This window comes from Bos grunniens, chromosome 10 (genome assembly GCF_055505025.1).
Source record: "Bos grunniens cultivar Pamir isolate PY7600 chromosome 10, Bosgru_T2T1.0, whole genome shotgun sequence".
NCBI lineage: Eukaryota > Metazoa > Chordata > Mammalia > Artiodactyla > Bovidae > Bos > Bos grunniens.
The window spans coordinates 48815131-48822405 of record NC_141174.1 but is presented as its reverse complement, the minus strand read 5'-3'; the positions used below and the strand labels follow the sequence as shown (position 1 = coordinate 48822405).

The window sequence follows — 7275 nt, the reverse complement described above, 5'->3', positions numbered from 1 at the left end:
TCCGTTGTGTCCGACTCTTTGCGACCCCGTGGACTACACAGTACATGGGATTCTCTAGGCCAGAATACTGGAGTGGGTAGTCTTTCCCTTCTCCCGGGGATCTTCCCAACCCAGGGATTGAACCCAGGTCTCCCGCATTGAAGGAGGATTCTTTACCAGCTGAGCCACAAGAGAAGCCCCAATCGGTAGTGTATATCTAGCCAAAACCAAATTTTTAGGTTTTTCTTCACTTTTTGCTAGGTATTCCAAGACTTGTAATTATTGCCAACAGTTTTTGTACTTGGTGTTGATCTTCCTCCTCCTGGCAGGCAAGAACCTAATGCATACTGGTGACCTGGGTCCCAGTTGTCCCTCAGTCAGGCCACATTACTCTTTGCTTGCTTCCCTCTGAGGCCATTTATGGCCCTCTTCCCTGGAGCCCTGGCACCTGCGGATAATGTCGCTGATGGGAGCCACCTGAAATCTCGCGAGGGTGGGTGAGACCCCCCCCCCTTCCCTCCTAATGACGAGAGCCAGATGGGCCAGAAAGGTGAGGAGTAGTGAGCATGCGCTCTCCAACCAAAGAAAGACGCCGGAGAGGAAGGAGGGCCTGGCAGAGGACGAGGGGCCCGAGAGCAGGCGCCGTGGTCACCAGGTGATCTGGACGGAGAGCAGATAAGATAGCAGTCCTGGAGGAAGAAAGCCCCCCCTCTCCCCTTTTACCTCGTGACTCGAGTGAGCCCGCAGCACCCCAAGTGAGTAAATTTAGTTCCCTTGGGACTGGCCTTCCTCAGGGTAGGAGTCAAGGCAATTGGATGAGCCCTCCAACACCCTCCCCCCCGCACCCCCCCCCACACACCTGTTTGCTGATGCCTGAAATTATTTTAACAGCAAATAAGACCTTTCACTTCTGTACTTAAAAGAATTGAATTACAATACAAAGGACAAATATTTCCTCACCAAATGAGTTCGTAGCGAAGTATTGGGGACTAGGGTGAGGCCTGTTCAGTAATGATGGAGATTGGGAAATGGCACGCCTCCCCTGAGTGGAAAAGCTCTGAAAAGGGAGGCTGGGGTTGGAAAAGACCGGTATTCACAGTCTCTCCTGTTCCCTTGGGCTGTTAACCTGAAATCAATCCGAGTCCAGGACAAACGGGGGCGAGGCGAGTGTAGGGGTGCGGAGCCCCCCGGGGTGGGTGGCCGTGTTGTCAGCTGTAATAGCGTCGCTACTTGAGTCATTTCATCTGCATGAGATCGAGCTCAGAACTCCTGTGTTAGAGAAACATTTCACAAATCGCTGCACTGCAGAATGCTTCCAAGTATTAAGTTACTCAAAAGATGCTTACTATTCATGGGCATGAACTCAGAGAACAAATATGCTCACTCCAAAAGGGACAGACATAAATGTTGGGTTTTCTTTAATTATATTGGTTCCTAGTTAAATATAACAGACACTGCTTCTCCGAGTGTCTAGAGAATCTTTTCCAGAGTGACAGTAACTTTTCCTGTTTGATTTAACCTCTTTCTGCATTTCCTCCGCGTCCCCTGCCAGCGGTGCGGGGATGGCCTCATTCCCAGAACTGTCTGTCGGGTTATGGGGCTTGGAAGTCTTTTTAGCAGTGGGGCACAGATTCCTCAGCCCTTTAAAAATGATTTAAGGTACATACAGACGTGGTTAAAATAGTGACTCAGCCACTAAGTGAGTGGATATCTTTTCATCCATGACAAACACGTCTGAAAATTATCTAATTGTTTCCTCACTTCCTAATTAGGACACTGAAAAGTTCTGGAACAGTTCATTGGAGCAGTCTAGGGAGGCCCTTCCATTCAGACAGCACTTTTTGTCTTTAATGTATTTCCATGTTCATTGTCTGCTTTGATTCAATGCTAGTAAAGTAGGCAGGGTATGTGTCATTCTGTTCACTTGACAGACCAGAAAGATAAAACATGACAGGGCAAGGGTTTGCTTTCCTCTCAGAGTAAATTAGGAGCAGACCCGGATCTAGAAGTGAGGTCGGCCACCTTGGGTGGTCTCCTGACCCCAGCTTCACACAACTTCAGACCCTTGTATCCAGGACTCATGAGCTCACCTGAATCTCACTAGGCCTGAGTCAGGTGAGCTGCGGAGGTACCCCCTCCACTAGGTTGTCAGTCATCCAGCCAGCACCCTCCTCCCTCCAGATAGGATGGGGGTCAACCCTGAGCCAGGGATTAGGGCAGGAGGAGGTCTGCATTTGTTCAGGTAAGGTTCTTAAAGTGGAACTTGTAGTGAACAGTATTCTCCAAACAACATGTCAGTGATAGACAAAATTTTCTAAATAGTAAAACATACTGTTAATTAAAAATTAATGTGTCAAGGTGCTTCAGACTTAGAACATGACACTTGATTCACAGGGGCTTTGTTAATCATCCTGTGGCCACGGTGGCAGAGTCAGGGTCTCTGTTCTGTCCCTCTCAGACCTTTGTTTTGTGTCTTGATCAATTCTTCTGTCATTCTCTGTCCTCTGTGGGTATGTTTGTGCATGAGGATAGAAAGGGTAGATGGATATGTATAAATTTGCCGCAGTATATACCGTGCCTGATCTATTATGAGGGCTTTGCTGTCCTGCTTGCATATCCCTACACAGTTCTTTCTCTCCTCCACTCTGTTCAGCAAATTTTTGCCTCAGATCATTGACTCCATTGGTTATACCAGCCTCCCTCTCTTCAACAGATAGACGCTGTTTATGTTTCCCAAGAAATTTTATGGTTTGGGTGGGAAAGATCTTGCTCCCTGCAGAGCTCTGAGAGGAAGATCCAAGAAAGAAAATAACCTTGTATTTCTGGCATTTCCTGGCTGGCCCAGAGCTTTCCTCTACAGCTGACATTGATAAAATTTCAAGGATATTAGTCGATCAAGCTACTGGCTTTTATAATGTCATATTAGCATTTAAGATATTGGTCCTTTTTCTGCAGAGAATATGACATATCTCTATTTTGCATGTTATCAGATTGCTAAAAACTCAATATAGCCCCTACAGTAATTGAAAAGTGATTTTTAAAATAGAATTTGACACTCCTGACAGACACAAAAGTATTCTTAAACAGACACCTCCCTGTTTTTGCATAGGATGATACAACATTATAAAGATGTCATTTTCTCCTAGGTGAATTTAAAAAGCTAATGCATACTGACAAGCTTTTTTAGGCAAGTTGATAATGAAGTTCACGTGAAAAAACAAAGGCATCAATAGCCAGGAAAACACTTGAAAAATACCAACTACTAGAGATGACTTACCCTACCGGATATTAAAGTATACTCTAAATCCTGTGTGATTAAAAGTGTAGTAGTACCACATGAAAAGATACATTGACTAGTAAAATAGAATGCCTAGAAATAGATCCAAAAACATATGGAACGTTAGACATTAAAGATGGCATCTCAAATCATGGGGTGAAGACGGACATTTTATTAAAGGACACTATTTACAAAAACCAAAAAGTGAAAAAAGCCCAAATGTCCATGTAATGGATGGACAAACAAAATGTTGTGTGCTCATACAATGGAGTATCATTCAGTAAAAATGAGATATTGATATCTTCTATAACTGATAAACCTTGAAAACGTTAGGCTAAGTGAAAGAAGCAAGTCACAAAAGACCATTATTTTATGATTCCATTTATCTGAAATGTCTACTGTAGGCAAATCCATAGAGACTGAAGTTGGTTAGTGGATGCCTAGGGCTGGGGATGGGGAAGAATAAGAGTGGATGCAAGGTTTCTTTTGGGGGTGATAAAAACATTCCAAACTTAGACTATGTTAATGGTTACAAAAGTCCCTTAATATACTAAAACCATTGAATTGTACACATAGAGGGTAAATTCTATTCTATATGAATTTATCTCAGAAAGGGTGCTTTTAAAAGGGACAAATGATCCAACAATCAATAGAAAAAATGGTAAAGATATTTTTCAAATATATGAAAAAATGTTCAAACTCACTCAGAAATGCAAATTAAGCAACACAGAGATACAGTTTTAATCCATCATATTGGCAAAATATCAAAAAGTATGATATGTTCTGTGGGCTGTGGGAAACAGGCATTCTCACACATTACTGGTGGAAATCCAAACTGCAAAGAGAATTAGGCAATAATCTAACAAAACTACACAAGGAGTTTGACCCGGCAACACCACTTTTAGGAACACATCTTGCAGATACACCTCTAACAGTATGAGAATATATATGCACAAGGTTACTCATTGCAACACTCCTGGTAATTACACATCTAAATGCTCATTTGAAAGATGAATTGAATCAGCTATGATTCATCTAGAAAATGAAAATACTAAGCACTCTAGAAAAGAATGAGGAAGATCTCTATGAAACTGATATGATTTCCAGGCTATACTGTTAAGTGAAAAAAATAACATGCCCAAGAGCATTTTTAGTATGTTATCCTGCATGTGAGAAAGAAGGGAGATAGGGAAAATATATAAATATTTGTTCTTTCATACAAAATCTGAGGAGAAACCAAAAATTGAGGAGATAGGTTACTGTTACAAGTTCAGTTGTGATTCCCTGGACTCCCACTCCTGAAAAGATATGTCAAAGTCCTAACTCATAGGACCTCAGAATGTGATATTTGGAAACAAGGTCCTCCCAGATGTAACTAGTTAAGATGGGGTCATGCTGGAGCAAGGTGGGCCCCTAATCCAGTGTGACTGGTGTCCTAAAATGATGATCATGTGAAGAGAGAAACAAAGAGAAAGCAGCCTGTGGAGATGATAAGCATCTGGAGCATTGATAAGGGTAATGTGTCTATGAGCTAAGGAGCACCAAAGATCACCAGCAGACCATCAGAGGCTAGGAAACAACAAAAGGTATTCAGAGGGAGTTTGCCCCTGCCATAATCTCCATTTTGGACTCAGAGCCTCCAGAACTGTAAAGATAACTTTTTATTGTATTAAACCAGTCACTTCATGGCATTTCGCATGGCAGCCTTAGGAATTACAGTTCCCTACAGAAGGAGATCCAACCAGTCCATTGTGAAGGAAATAAGCCCTGGGACTTCTTTGGAAGGAATGATGCCAAAGCTGAAACTCCAGTACTTTGGCCACCTCATGCAAAGAGTTGACTCATTGGAAAAGACTCTGATGCTGGGAGGGATTGGGGGCAGGAGGAGAAGGGGACGACAGAGGATGAGATGGCTGGATGGCATCACTGACTCGATGGACGTGAGTCTGAGTGAACTCTGGGAGTTGGTGATGGACAGAGAGGCCTGGTGTGCTGCGATTCATGGAGTCGCCAAAGGGTCAGACACGACTGAGCGACTGAACTGAACTGACAGGCTATAGGTGGGAAAAGGGTTGAAAGAAGGGAGGAACTGGATTGGGGTCATGGGAATAAGGAGAGAGCATACTTCTCTGAATAGACCTTTTTACTATATATATATTTAATTTATTTGGCTGTGTCGGGTCTTAATTGTAGCATGGGGATCTTTAGTTGTAGTTGGCAGCATGTGAACTCTTAGTTGTGGCATGTGGGATCTAGTTCCATGACCAGGGATCAAACCTGGGCTCCTGCATTGGGAGTGTAGAGTCTTAGCCACATTCAGGGAAGTTCCTGAATGGATCTTTTTTTGGAGCTCTAACTCAGAACGGTTGTAATGTTTCACATACCACCCCAAAATAAACATTTAAAAATCAGTCAAGATGTGGGGGAACACAATGTGGCATTCAGACAGTAAAAACCAAACCTGACTGAGGTAAAAATAACACAACTCCACTGAGGAGAGTAAGGGAGAAAAGGAATAACTTAAATGACTTTGTAGAACAATATTGTGGTTGGATATAATAAGGTTAAAGACAAACTACATACAAACTTTGTACTCTGGTTTTTAAGTTTTTTTCACAGTGGTATGAGTTAGCAATTCTGAAACTACTGTAGGTATATATTCAGGATTGAACAAATAAGTAAATATATTGTAAATATTGAAAGCCACATTTATCAAGGCTAGAAGAGGCTCTAAAGGAGTGAGTGGGTTAAATTTGGAGGAATTCTAATGAATCATGGTTTGTAATATATATAAATATAGATAGAGCCATCCTTCTCTACTAAAAAGAACCAAGGTTCCTTAGAGAAAAAGTTGAATCCAGGGTTGGGGCAGGGAAAATTAAAAAATGAGCCTGGACCATCTTGCAGTTACAGAAAATAAATTCTCAAAACATCAGAAGAACCAAGGAGCCGACCTCATGGGTCTCTCAACAGTAAGAGTGGAACAAATTGAGCAAGAAACCGATAGTATTGTCTTACAATCTATAGAAAAAATATCCATGAGTCTGTACTGATAAAAATAATTGAGTAAGTAAAACAGTGGTAGCAGGGGACAGCTCTTCCTCACAAAAGAATTCCAATGAATTAATGTGAGAGGATTTAGAAAATAAAAACTTGGTTAGGTAAACATCATAGTAATAATTGTTGCAGGCAAGGCTCACACTAGTCGATTCTGGAGTTTAAAGAGAAATGGACATTTGCATATTCTTAAAAGTATTTCCTTGGAGAGAGTAGTTACCAAGAGGAAAATAGTAACTTTTGGAGAAGCCCTGCATACACCACCTTAACATCACCAGGGTTAACATCACCAATTGATAAGTCATGTTGATATCAGGTACCTCTGATTCAAGGTAGTGAGAGGGGCACAGTATCACTCATGATCTTCAAATGCATAGTTTCAACCTAATATAATGAGAAAACATCACACAAACCCCTGCAAAACACTACAAAATAACCCTTTCAAAGAGTCAAAGTCATGAAAGACCAGGCAAGACTGAACTGTCACAGATTGGCAGAAACCAAGGGTGCATGACTAATAAATGAATTATGGGATCCTGGATGGGTTCCTAGGACAGAAAGAAAAAGGACAAAAGTGGAAAAACTGGTGAAATTCCGATAAGGTCTCTATTTTAGTTAATAGCATCATATCAGTGTTAACTTGCTGGTTTTGATCATGTGCCATGGTGATATAAAATGGCCAGATTAAAAGTATATGCAAAATATTTGTACTATTTTTTACAACTAAGTTTAAAATTATTTCAAAATATTTAAGGAAAATGATGTAGTTTGAAATGTTTATCCTCAATCTTACCCCCAAAGTTTTAGTTATTTCTCATGATATGTATAAAGAACATTCCTGCTTGTATTCCTTGATTTACCAATTTTACACTTCACCTGGTTCCTGCTATAATAAATGATATAGCTCATTTAATAAGTGATATAGCTCCTACCACTATAAAATCCTAGGAATAGTTATATTC

General features: G+C 41.2%; 1 protein-coding gene across 5 annotated transcripts in view; it reads left to right on the top strand.

The window, feature by feature from the left end:
- Positions 1–504: 504 nt before the first annotated feature.
- PRTG (protogenin) overlaps positions 505–7275 on the top strand; it is a 203402-nt gene continuing 196631 nt past the window's right edge. For 2 of the 5 annotated variants that reach the window (XM_086321101.1, XM_086321097.1), the window contains exon 1: positions 508–734. The gene's annotated coding sequence lies outside the window, so the exon portion shown is untranslated. Of the gene's footprint in view, positions 735–7275 lie in introns of all 5 variants that reach the window. The other 3 variants (XM_086321099.1, XM_086321100.1, XM_086321102.1) reach the window with 3 other exon arrangements.